This window comes from Peromyscus maniculatus, chromosome 4, assembly GCF_049852395.1.
Source record: "Peromyscus maniculatus bairdii isolate BWxNUB_F1_BW_parent chromosome 4, HU_Pman_BW_mat_3.1, whole genome shotgun sequence".
NCBI classification, from domain to species: Eukaryota; Metazoa; Chordata; class Mammalia; order Rodentia; family Cricetidae; genus Peromyscus; species Peromyscus maniculatus.
This window is the reverse complement of record NC_134855.1, coordinates 60238140-60251852: the sequence shown is the minus strand read 5'-3', so window position 1 is coordinate 60251852 and position 13713 is coordinate 60238140. Positions and strand designations below refer to the sequence as shown.

At 35.9% G+C, this 13713-nt stretch overlaps 1 pseudogene; it reads right to left on the bottom strand.

Annotated features, from left to right (window-relative positions):
• LOC143272597 (nitric oxide synthase-interacting protein pseudogene) overlaps positions 1-4485 on the bottom strand; it is a 45521-nt pseudogene extending 41036 nt beyond the window's left edge.
• Between the last annotated feature and the right edge of the window lie 9228 nt (positions 4486-13713).

Genomic DNA, 13713 nt, shown 5'->3' with positions numbered 1-13713 from the left:
GTACATATGTACATGCCTGTATAATTATTCAGTATGAAGTTTTATTATTTCTTATTTAATCATATTCTGTTCATATTTAGTAAATATGGTATTTTTCTAATATCTGAATAAATAATATTTTATATTTGCTTTTATATTTATTGGGTTTTACATTTGTTTAGAAAATACATCTTTATATTAAAGTTAATTTGAACTCTTTCATATACTGTTGCAAAGATTAAACTCAGTACTGAATTTTGCTAGGCAACTACTCTTGTACTGAGTCACATATATCCTCTGTTCTTGACTCTTCTTTTGATAACAAAACTAACTTCTTTGTTTTTTCTTCTCTCTCCCATTTCTGAGCATCTTTCATTTTCCCGATTAGTAAATAACAGCCAATTAAAATGAAAACAAAGGAATATTGTGTAATTTATGAAATAATCAGTCAGTAGAAATGACATAAATTGGAGGCAAGAAACTGAGTTTAAATAATTTTATTACGAAGGCACTATAGATAAAAAAATCCATTTTCTAAGTGAATGAAGTAACATGATAAGCACTTTCATAATTGTCAATTTTTTATTAATTCTTACAAAATAATGTATGTGATATTTTTCTATACTGCCTCATTTTAGTACAATATAAAATTGAATCATATAGAGTAACTTATACAATTGCCAATATATGAGTAAATATATTATGAGCACATAAAAAAAGGCAAGAAAAATGAGGCTTGCCGGAATGTCAGTCTTATGAGATTGAAAGAATATATCTACTGTAAAACAGAATTTTAAAAATTTATTAGTAGGTTGTGGTTTGAAATTATCATAAATTTCGTCATGTACAGGCTTTGGATTTTTAACCAAATTGTATAATATAGCCTTGTCTATGTGATTTTTGTATTCTATATTGTGGTATTATTGAGGGATTAATGAAATATTAGAAATAACTACAAGAAGAAGAGAGAACATTATCAGATAATAAGTGGGATTAGATCTCCAATAAGATTGATTTAAGACTGGACTGAATGGCTGTCAACAATTTTTTATAACATTGGCCCATGATGGATGCTTCTATAAGTTTTATTCCAATACAAGATTTTGTTATAAGCAGTTTGTAACAGTGTGACAGAAATTGAACATATTGCATTCTATTCTTAAATTTCATTAAGGTGGTAATAAACACTGGACAGCCAGGTTTGGTCTCAGATAAATATTCACAAATGTGTGTGTCCTCAAACATGAATTCTTTACCTTTAATAGCACAGAAATAATTAGCTTAACTGTGTCAAGAGATAGAAGGGATATGGAAAAATAGACAATGTAAATGATTATTACTATTATTGAAGAAAAAGCTTAAAGGATGATTTCTGTCATGTCAGTAAACTTGAGTTACAATAAGAAAAAATATATAGTTATAGACGTAATTATTGATTAATAAGGTATCACCAAATCTTTTTCTTATACATTAATAAAAACATTCACCTGGGTCATAGGGCTCTTTGCTACAGAGTACATAGATTATTTGCAATGACTGAGAATCAGGGTAAAAGATCTGAAAATGAAAAGATGATATTAAATATTAACACCGTAGTTACCTGTTCATAACAAGGAAGATATATTATTATGCTCTAAATAAGATAAATAATCTACTTTGCAATATCTGACATTATTCTCCTTCATTTTTTCTAGTTCACTTTTCAGGTCTTGGAGTGTTTCCCTCATCCGTTTCATTGCTTTTTCATTGTTTTCTTTCAGGCATTTATTGTTTTCTTTTGCTTTATTTGTCTTTCCCTCTAGTTTTTTATAGCGCTCTTCCCATTTTTTTTGTCTGTTCCTCAATTTCATTTTTGATTTCTTCTTTATAGGCCTTTAGAATCTTCATGATGTTATTCTTAAGGTTGCTTTCTTCTGCTTCTTTTTGTGATGTTCAGGTATAGCTGTTGGAGGAGGGCTAGGTTCTGGTGGTGTTGTATTACTCTTTATTTTGTTCTATGTACTTCTGCCTTGTCGTCTGCCCATCTCCTCGTGGATTCGTTCTTTGTCTTATCAGTGCTCTTCGTCCAGACCGAGCTGACAGATTCGGGCATTTCAGGAAGCCTCTGGCCTGGATGGGAGCTGGGGGCTGGTCTCTAAGCCTCAGGAGTGTTGGGGGTCTCAGGCAGATGGGTGTGGGGGCAGGGTGTGTAGATTGCAGAGTCTGCTGGGGGTCTAGGAGAAGGGGAACCTTCCCACTGGGGCCCGCCTGATTGCCAGAACCTGGTGCTATGTTGCGCAGGTCTTCCCCGGAATGGCTGGTGCCCAGGGATGGGACCTAGAGGCAGGCCTCTCTGGGTATGACCCCAGGCACTCACCACTGGTGACATTATTCTCTTAGAATACCAACATAAAGCACTATTAGGAATCATGCTTATATTATTATAATTTTAAAGGTGTGTGTGTGTGTATGTGTGTGTCTTGTGATATGCATGCAGGTACTTGCAGAGAGAAAAGATTACTTCAGATTCCTTGGGGTTGAAGCTATAGGCAGTTGTGAGCTATAAATGTAGATGCTTGGAACAAAACTTTGGTTCTTTGTCAGATTAGCAAGTAATCTTAACAATGGAGCCATCTCTCCATCCTCTTATGATTATTTCTTAAACTCAAAATTTTGATCATTTCATTTTGTAAAGCCAAACCTCAAGTACATAGTAAGATTTACAGATGTGCTCACCTGTAGCATGAATCTTAAAAGTTCTTATGAATAAAAACAAACCCGAGCCAAATATTGGGGTGAATACTGGAAGATCAGAGAAGCAGAACAAGCCACAGTTTTTTCGCATCACCAGTTACTCGGTTGATCCTGTTTCCTCAGGCTGGAAGCCTTTGTGTCCTCATCCAAATGGATCTCAGCTGAACTGCTTCTTGAAAGCCTGCATGCTTAACCAGCTAAAAGCTTCTAGTTTCTGGTCTTCTCACCTTATATATATACCTTTCTGCTTTCTGCCATCACTCCCTGGGATTAAAGGCTCACTTTCTGGGATTAAAGGTGTGAGTCACCATGCTTGGCTGTATCCTTGAACACACAGAGATCCAGGTAGATCTCAGCCTCTGGAATGCTAGGATTAAAGGCATGTGCTACCACTGCCTATCGTCTATGTTTAATGTTGTGGCTGTTCTGTTTTCTGACCCCAGATAAGTTTATTAGCATGCACAATATTTCAGGGAACACAATACCACCACATTTCTCCCCCCTTTTTTTTGTCTAAAATTTAAAAAGCGTATAACTAATACAAGAAAACTATATCCAATAAGTATATACAATATATACAGTCAAGAATTACATTAACGATGTCTAGTCCATTAATATTTGACAGGTTCAGATGAAAAAATTGATTAATATATAACAATGTCCAGTCCAGTAACATTTGATAAACTCAGACAAAACATTTCATTACTTATCCTATTTAAAACAAGTAGTTCTTTTTTAAAAGTAGATTTAATAATTGACCTTTTATCTTATCATATCCATATTCTCTTTTTCCTTTTCATAATAGATTCAATAATATGCCTTTTGTCATTTTTATATATTCTTCTTTTTCTTTTTAGAGTAGATTCAATTATCTATCCATTTATCTTATTTCTTTATATTTTTTTCTCAGAGTAGACTCAATGATCTACCTCATATCTATATTCTCTTTTTCCTTTTCCTTTTTCTTTTTTTTTAAACAAAAACTGTGAATCTAATCTCCTTGTTCAGCTTTTTTCCTGACCATTAACAATTAACAACTTTTAACCAACCATTATAAACAATAACAATATCTATAACTCTTGAAACAACCAAAAACTTCCCATCCCACCTCTTGGGAATGTCATTTTATTCTTAAAATTACTTCCTGCTTTCTGGGAGTGAAAACATCTTTAGGGGATTCTGAAAAGATCATTTGTCCAGTCACTGCATAATGAGAAAGTACAGGGCTTGTTTCAAGCCCTTGTTAAAGTAGTCTGTCAGGTTGGATCATCTCAACTAGCCATCTCAAAATTGCCCTGAGTAGTTTGTAGTCTAAAGTCAATCTTTCCATGGTGTTAATCAGCTTAGTGGTTTTACCATAGTTCATGTGGAATTATCATTGTGGAGTCCCATCATCCTTTTGAAGATTTCAAAGTCACTGTTAGGTGTGGTCATTGCTTCCCTGAAGACTTTTGTTTTTGTGTCTCCTCTGTGCTGTGATTTGGAGCAATCACAATCTGATAAATGTCTGTCTCTTGGAACCATGAATGTTCTTCCCTAGAAGAGAAAATCTTCACAGCAATTTCTCCCCAACATTTGTCTTGCCAAACTTTTCCAAACTGACCTTTGTCGATGTTTTCTCATAACATGATGGTCCTTGCAATTCTTCTCTGAACAAGCAGCAGTAAACACTTTGTCCCAGGCAGCAGCATTACTGCAGTCAAAATATGATGAGAGGCAGTCAGCAACTTGGAGCAACAGCTGCTGCCTCCACGGTTCCACTGCTGCCACCATTTTTGGCTGGGCCCCAGCTGCAGCTTCTCCTTAGCAAGCCTCCTAGGCTGGCTTCAAACTCAATACAATACCACCACACTCAGAACTAACTTGTATCATTTTACTTTATGTTAACTCTCATATAAAGGTCCACAGCTTCACAGGCATTCACATTTTCTATTGTATCCAACACATTGTTGTTTCCAGCTTCACCTTAGATCTACTGCACACTCTCCAGTGTCAGCTGATGCTTAGGATGACTTGAGTAGGGTTATTTGATTTTTAAAAAGGCTGTTGAGCAAATAAGTTGCCTTTAAGTAAAAATAAATGTTACTGAACACTAGGCTAGAGCAAACACCTGGGTAGGTTCTGTCTTGACAGTATTTCTCTGTCTCTGAGAAATGTATTAATTTAACTTTTTACATCAAGAAACCAACACACATACCCATATGAACAACATATTCCTAATGTTATTAGAGTTTCACATGCTTAGAAGTCTGGAAAATTTTCTTAAATATAATATGCATAATATCTAATAATAGTCCTTTTACTAAAGAGTAATGGGGCCTGAATTGTAAAATGCTTCAGGAAAAAGTAAGCTATAGCAATGCAATCAAGACTAAAGTCTAATAAATATAGTAGACTGTCCAAAAGAAGTGAAAAAGTCCAATACATGTTTGGAAAAGTGTTCAACATCTATCTATAGTCATCAAAGAAATGCAAAGTAAGATTATATTGAAATTCTACCTCACTATAGTAACGACAACAACAACATCAAAAATCAAAGTTAGGGGCTCAACTGGATAACAGATAAAGAAAATGTGTGATATATATATACTCCACAAGAGTTAGTTTAAATAAGCCATGAGGAAAAATAAAATTATGACATTTATGGAGTAAATGCTGGCATTGAAGTTTTCAAGTGAAATAAACTGCTCGGAAAACCAAGCATTAAGTGCTTTCTCTCAATGTTCCAACTCTCCCTCTCTCTCTTTGTGTGATATAGAAATGGAAAAAGAGATGCGATAGTAGAGAAACTGAATCTAAGGGAAGAGTTGAGTGGGGTTTATGAGAAATAAAAAAATACCTGAGACATGAATCCCAGAAGACTATTTGGGGAGTGTAAATAAATAAGAAGGAGGTATAGGGGTGATGAAGGAGGAAAGTGGGCACCAACAAAGACAAAGTGTAATGGCGTAAGTATGTAAATGTCCTGAGAACAATACTTTTCATTCCAACAAGTGTATTTTTAATAGTTTATTCATTCCACTAATAGACTGGAGAAAAATTATTTCATAATCATTCTTTATAATTTCATTCACCATAATTTTGAATTTCTTAGCTAGCTTAATTAAAACAGAAAAGAAGAATCATTGAATTCAGAATAAAAGTAATGAAACTTCCAATATTTCCAGGTGAGAAAGACAGAAAGAGAAAATTGCAAAGAATTTGTATCAAAATACAATTAGCCATGAAGTGAGGGTTTGTTTGCAAGATGCTGATCAACATTAATAAAAATGATCGTATCTTGTGTACTAGCAATGAGTGTATGTAATACAATATCACTTACAATGTTACATCTCAGTTGATATTATACAATTCATTAAGATATTAACTTTATCCAGGCAGTGGTGGCACACGCCTTTAATTCCAGCACTAGGGAGGCAGAGCCAGGCGGATCTCTGTGAGTTCAAGGCCAGCCTGGTCTACGGAGCAAGATTTAGGACAGGTGCAAAAGCTACACAGAGAAAATCTGTCTCAAAAAAAAAAAGGGGGGGGGCGGGCGGCGGTGACGCATGCCTTTAATCCCAGCACTCCGGAGGCAGAACCAGGTGGATCTCTGTGAGTTCGAGGCCAGCCTGGGCTACCAAGTGAGCTCCAGGAAAGGCGCAAAGCTACACAGAGAAACCCTGTCTCGAAAACGCCCCCCCCCAAAAAAAAAGATATTAACTTTATCAGCTGTGTGAGGGTAGATGATATGTATTGTGATATAGATGAAGCACTTGCAATAACGTTTTGCTTGAAGATTTTTACCATTCATTAGCATCATAATTCCTTTTCATATTGTGCATTCCTCTACATTAGTGCACTGGCTAGTTTTATGTCACTTGACACAAGATAGAGACATTTGGGAAGAGGGAACCATGACTGAGAAAATGTCCCTACTGAATTTGCCTGTGATACATTTCCTTGACTGATATGTGAAGGCATAGCTCACTGTGGGTTGTGCCATCCTTAGGCAGGTGGTTCATGGTGCTATAAGCAAGCAGGTTGAGCAAGTCATTATGAACAAGCAAGTAAGCAGTATTCTTCCATGGCTTCTGCATCAGTTCATGCCTGCCCTGTTTGAATTCCTGTCCTTACTTCCTTCAGTGATGGTCTGTGATGTGAGTCTGTAATCTGAAATTAACCCATTCATCTCCAAAGTGCTTTTGATTGTGATATTTTATTGTAGCATTAGAAATCCTAAAAAAGACAGTGGTAATGGTACTTTGCATAAGACTCAGGTTATATATATTTGAGATGAGAGTATGATCTCTCAAAACTTACCAGTACAGAAAATTTATTGCAACAACATACTTTAAATTGCTCAGAAACAGAATGTCAAATACTTACTATGGGATATAGTGGGTAGCTGTTCCAGCTTTGACCTTGAAGCACTGTCCCATTGAGGCAGCTGGTAACTGCCATGCCTACCTATGACCTGCCCCAGGGACGTGGCCAAGACAGGAGCCCTTAAGACCCCAAGATCCATATGTGCCAGCCCTCTGACCAAGTCAGAGTTCTCCAGAGAACCATGCTGGACTGCACCCCACCTCTCCCAGATCCTGTAATGAACCCCTTTACTGGCTGTAAGTTACCCCCAAATAAACCTCCTTTTAACTACCAGATAAACTGTGTGGAGTTGCCCTGGTAAATCCCTGCATTAATGTGAAATGACAGAAAGTTAGCATGATTCTAGCCTTGCACTGGAGGTCTGGCTAAGATCTCATTGTATGCCAGTATTGACCTGTATTTGCTGTTGGATAAATAAGAAAAATTTGGAAATTTTTGGTGAAAGGAAATACTCAAATCACTCTAAGTCACAATTATTATAGATCTGAGCAGATCAATTTAGTAATTAACCATTTAATTCATACTGCTGTATATTTGCTGGTAAGATTCCAGAAAAAAAGTAACAATAATTATATTTTGAACATCCAAAGGATTAGCATTTGCACAATTTGGATTATAGTATATTGATAAAATTATAAGTATTAGTTTATCACAATGATAAAAATGTAACAACTGACATTAATTAATTGTACATATATGTAAAACTATCTTTGTTATAGATTTTCTTATCTTTTTCTTAGGTACAGGTTACAAATTAAACTGATTTTTCTTTTTGGAAAATTTTTATATTCACATACAAAGACTCCTAAGATCAGGGCACAAATAATTTCATTGTCTTAAGGTCATTTGACTCTCAGGTGTTAGGATGAATTAGAGTCACCAAGCCCCGAAAATCAGACAGCTAGTCACCAGGGACAAAAGTGTTAATAGAGACAGATTGATAGATGTCACTTCCTCAGAACAAAGGCTGACAAAAATATTCAAAGACAAATTGTACCACAGAACGCCCTCTAGCTCTGGACTACAGATACTGCAGGATATTCACCTATAGGTGATACATTTACCCCACTGCTAATGAAAATTAATGTGCTCAATTCTTTTTTTTTTTTTTTTTTTGAGATAGGGTTTCTCTGTGTAGTTTGCGCCTTTTCCTAGCTCTCGCTCCGTAGACCAGGCTGGCCTGGAACTCACAAAGTTCTGCCTGCCTCTGCCTCCTGAGTGCTGGGATTAAAGGCATGTGCCACCACCGCCCAGCTTGAGCTCAATTATTTTAACGTGTGTCACATACATATTTTATTTCCCTTTTTCCTAACTTCATCTTTTGATTGATAAAATATCAAACTAATGGCATATTTTAATGAGGATTTGCTGCCTACATGGACTTCTATAATCTTCATGACTCATAACTATTTATTGACTGTCTTTTACTCTTTGAATAATTACAAGAAATTTTGAAATGGAAAAATTTTTAATAAAATAAAATATAATAAGATAAAATAAAAACTGCCACATTGACACCAGACAAGGTAAACCAACAGGAGGAAAAGAGCCCCAAGAGCACAAGAATCAGAGACCCACTCATTCGCATATTCAGGAGTTACATAGAAGTACTAAACTGAAAGCTATAACATGTATCTGGAGGACCTGGCCCAGACCTGTGCAAGCCCTGTGCTTGCTGTTTCAGTTCCTGTGAGTTTATATGAGCTTTGCCTGTTGTTTTAGAGGGACTTGTCCTGATATCCTTCATGTCCTCCCTTCTCACACGCCTTCTGCCTCCACTTCTGCAGGATTCCCTGAACACTAAGGGGAGTTTGATGGAGACCTCTCATTTAGACTCTTGTGTTCCATTCTCATTCTCCCTCCCTCCCTCCCTCCCTCCCTCCCTCCCTCCCTCCCTCCCTCCCTCCCTTCCCTCCCTCCCTCCCTCCCTACCTCCCTTCCCTCCCTCCCTCCCTCTCTCTCTCTGTTTTTTTTTTTTTTTTTTTTTTTTGTGTGTGTGTGTGTGTATGATGTCTGTCTCTGTATTTGTTTCCATCTGCTCTAGTAGGAAACCTCTCTGATGATGGCTGAATAAGGCACCAATCTATGAGCACAGACAGATATCATTAAGGGTTATTTTATTGTTCCTTTTTTTTCAGACAAGTATTATTTTGTTTTACCCTAGGTCTCTGAGCTTTCTAGTCTCTGGTTCTTGGTCACCCAAGCAGTGTCGGTATGGGTTTCATCTTGTGGAGCAGGCCTTAAGTCAAATCAGACATTGGTTGGTTAGTCCCACAAGTCCTGTGCCACCACTGCCCTAGATATTTTGCAGGCAGAACAGAATGCAGATCAAAGGTTTTGTGGCTGGTTTTGTGTTTGCATTTCCCTTTTGATAGCCTGTAGAGTATCTTCCTATAGCAAAGACACTAGAACATAGGAATAAAGTTCTGTGTAAGCACCAGCTCTATTGTTCCATATTCAGTGAGTTGTGTGGGTGTTGTCTTCAGTAATGGAACCTAGCAGTCAGTTTGTATACAGTGATCTATTTTCTTAGCAATAGTCTGGGTTGTTTGAGGGTTTTCATGGGACCACATTGGCCAACAACTCAACTGGATGTAACCCAGTCCTAGTAATGGAAGCTTCATTTGGCGACAAGAGATGTCTGGTGTTCATTCTTTTGAGAGTTCCTTAGGATCACCTTCATATACTTTAAGGAGTTTCCATTGCACTAGGGTTCCCTACTCTCCCTCAGATGCCCTTCAATTCCGTCTCTCTCCACATTCACTCTCTCATTCCCATTTCCCCTCCCGTCCCACATTTGATTATCCTGTTCCTCCCACCATATCCATAGCCCCAGTCTAACCATAAAATCTATTCTATTTCCCCTTCCTAGGGAGTTGTGTACCTCCCCCCTCCAATCCCTTCCTCTTTGCCTAACTTCTATGGGTTTACACATTGCAGCTTGTTGATCATTTAACTTTGCATCAAACTCCCCTTTAATGAGTAATATCCACATATAAGCTAATACATAGCACATTTATCTTTCTGAGTCTGGGTTACTTCATGACGGAAGGTTTTTTTTTTCTAGTTCCATGCATTTGTCTGAAAATTTCATGATGTAATTTTTTTTTCCCCTAAAGCTGGGTAGTACTCTGCTATGCACATGTACCATATTTTCTTTATTTGCTCTTCTGTTGAGCAGTATCTAGGCTGTTTCCAGTTTCTGGATATTATGAATAGAGCAGCAAAGGAACATGGTTGAGCAAGTGTCCTTGTGGTATGATGAAGCATCCTTTGGGTATATGCCCACGAATGCTATAGCTGGATCTTGAGGTAGATAGGTTTGCATCTTTCTGAAGTCTTGTCATACTGATTTCCATAGTGGCTGTACAAGTTTGCACTCTCCCCAACAAGGGAGGAGCATTCCCCCATTCTACATCCTCACCAGCATGAGCTGTCACTTGTTTTATTGATCTTAGCTATTCTGACAAGTCAAAGATGGAATCTCAAAGTAGTTTTGATTTTTATTTCTCTGATGGCTAAAGAAGTTGAGTATTTCTATGTGTTTTTTAGCCATTTGAGCTTTCTCTATTGAGAATTTTCTGTTTAGATCTTTAGCCCATTTTAAAATTTAATTATTTTGAGCCAGGCAGTGGTAGCACATGCCTTAAATCACAGCACCCGGGAGGCAGAGCCAGGTGGATCTCTATGAGTTCAAGGCCAGCCTGGTCTACAGAGCAAGATCCCAGGACAGGCACCAAAACTGCACAGAGAAAACCCTGTTGTGAAAAATAAATAAATAAATACATAAATTTTAATTTTCTTGGGTTTTTATACCTAGTTTCTATCAGATGGTAAAAATATTTTCCCACTCTCTAGGCTGCCACTTTGTTCAAATGATGGTGTCCTTTGCCTTACAAATATTTTCAATTCCATGAGGTCCCATTTATTAATTTTTGATCTTAGTGTCTGTGCTAGCAGTATTCTGATCAGAAAGTCTTTTCCTGCACCAATAAGTTCAAGGTTATTCCCCAGTTTCTCTTTTATCTGGTTTTATGTTGACTTTTCTGACCCATTTGGAGTTTTGTTTTGTACAGGGTAGTATAGTTCTATTTGCATTCTTTCACATGCAGGTATCCAATGTGACCAGTATTATTTTTGAAGATGCTGTCTTTTTCCTAGTGTGTATTCCTGCCTTTTTTTAAAATTAAAATTCAGGTGTCCTTTGGTGTGTGGGTTTATGTTTGAGTTTTAAATTCTATTCTATACATCAGTATTCCCATTTTTATGCAAGTATCATGCTGTTTTTATTAATATAGCTTTGTAGTCCATCTTGAAATTGGGAATAGTGAGGTGTCCAGAAGTTCTTTTATTTTTCAGGACTGTTTGTGCTATTCTACTTTTTTGTGTGTGTTTCCATATGAAGCTGAGAGTTTTCCTTTCAAGATATGTGAAGAAATCTGTGGGAATTTTGGTGGGAATTGAATTGCATCTGTAGATCGTTTTTGGTAAGATGGTAAAAAAAAAAAAAAAAGAATACAACATCCCTTCATGATTAAAGTTCTGAAGAGATTAAGGATACACAGTATCCTTACCTAAACATAAAACAAACAGTTTACAGAAAGTTCATAGTCAACATCAACTTAAATGGAGAGAAACTCAAAATAATTCCACTAAAATCAGGAACAAGACAAGATTGTCCATTTTCTCCATGTTTATTCATTGTGCTACTTGAAGTCTAAGCTAAAGCGTGAAGTGTATGGAAGGAGATCAAGGGAGATACAAATGGGAAAGGAATAAATAAAAGAATCTTCATTTGCAGATGATATGGTAGTATGCATAAGAGCCCTAAGAACTTTACTGGGTGAACTCATGCATCTGATAAACACTTTCAGTACAGTAGCTGGATACAAAATAAGTACACAAAAATCAGTATCTCTCTTATGAACAAATGAGAAATGATTTGAGAAAGAAATCATGGAAACACCACCTTTCACAATAGCCTCAAATAATATATAATATCTTGCGGTAGCTAAATAAGCAAGAGAAAAACTTGTATGTTAAAAACTTCAAGTCTTTGAAGAAAAAAATTGAAAAAGGTATCAGAAAATGGAAAGATCTCTTATGCTCATGGATTGGCAGAATTTCATCAATTTTAAGAAATTAAAATTTATAAATGTTTGTAGAAACTGCAGAAATGAGTTGAATTTAATAATGATTTTATCCTAATAAAAAATCTTATAGTATATTAATTTTTGTTATTAATTTATAAATTATAAAATAATGTAGATAAGAAAGTATGCTCTTAAAATTCAATACTGTATTGTTAACCATAACATTAAGATGATTTTACATAGAAATTGAGATTTTTTTTTCTTATAGGATGCTTCTTTATAAGATGTATCTTTATTTAAAGTATGTTTATGTTTATATTGATTGAAGCAACATAGCTAAAAACAAAAAAGAGATTGTCATAGAGAAATAAATTATAGAAATGTCATTAATAATTATTCCAAATAATGATATATCTTCGTAACTAATATTGAAAATTATTTTCCTCTGCATTTTTGATTCCATGTAGCTATAACACTAGACTTCTATTCACAGTTGCATTGTCCTTTCTTACAGCTTGTGTAGGCCAGGATGAATTCATCATAAGGAAAGGAAGGTGCAAAGGAGATAGTACATCACAGTAAAAAATCTCCTGGGGTTATACAAGTACACGTATGTATGAAAATCAGAGAATTCATCAAAATCTGATGAACAATGAGCAGGAAAGAGACATCATGCAATATTTACATGTTCACAATCAGTGCACTGACGAAAGAAAATAGTCAAGATGAAACTGAAGATGTGAAGGAGCAGATTTTCACAAAATAATGATATTTGTTCCAAATGGTCAGCACTGAAAACATGTATATACACATAAAAATATATAGACAGAACAGGTTATATTTATGTATTTGGTAATATATAAGTACACACACACATATGTAACAACAATTAAAGAGATACCATGTATTTGAAAGAATGTTAGGTATATGGGACGTTTTAGAGGGAAAAAACGGAAGGAGAAATGATGTAGTTGTAAATTAAAAAGTCATTTTAAAAATGTAATGACATTAAATTCAGAAACACAACTGCAAATGTGCAATTGTGATCCCAGAGAAGTACTTGGAAGGAGAGTGAGTCTTTTTCTAAAATTATAATAAGATGCAGTCCGTGAAGGAGAGCATTTGATTGAGGTATATACATATTACTCAGAATCTGAATGCTCTAGAGTGCTCCCAATTTTGTAAATTATTGACTGTGAACAAAGTGAATCCTACAGATGCAGACTGATGCTGTCTCTGGGTTCTGTTTGCTACTATCTTGAATTTAAAGGAATTATGCTTTTAAACAAACATAGTTGTCTCCCATGGTTCTTTAGGTATGAAGTCTACAACCTACAGGTTTAATGATCCTTCTTGTCTATACTGTCATCTCAGCCACTGGTGCATTTCCACAGGAAACAAAAGTAAAGGTCATAAGAGGTATCGGAGGTACAAATCAAAATATTCTTTGGATAAGCAAGATGTATTCTTAGAATTCAGAGAGATCTCTGTCTTCCTTTAGCCCTCCCAGTCACCAAAAAAGGATTTAAATATTTATTTA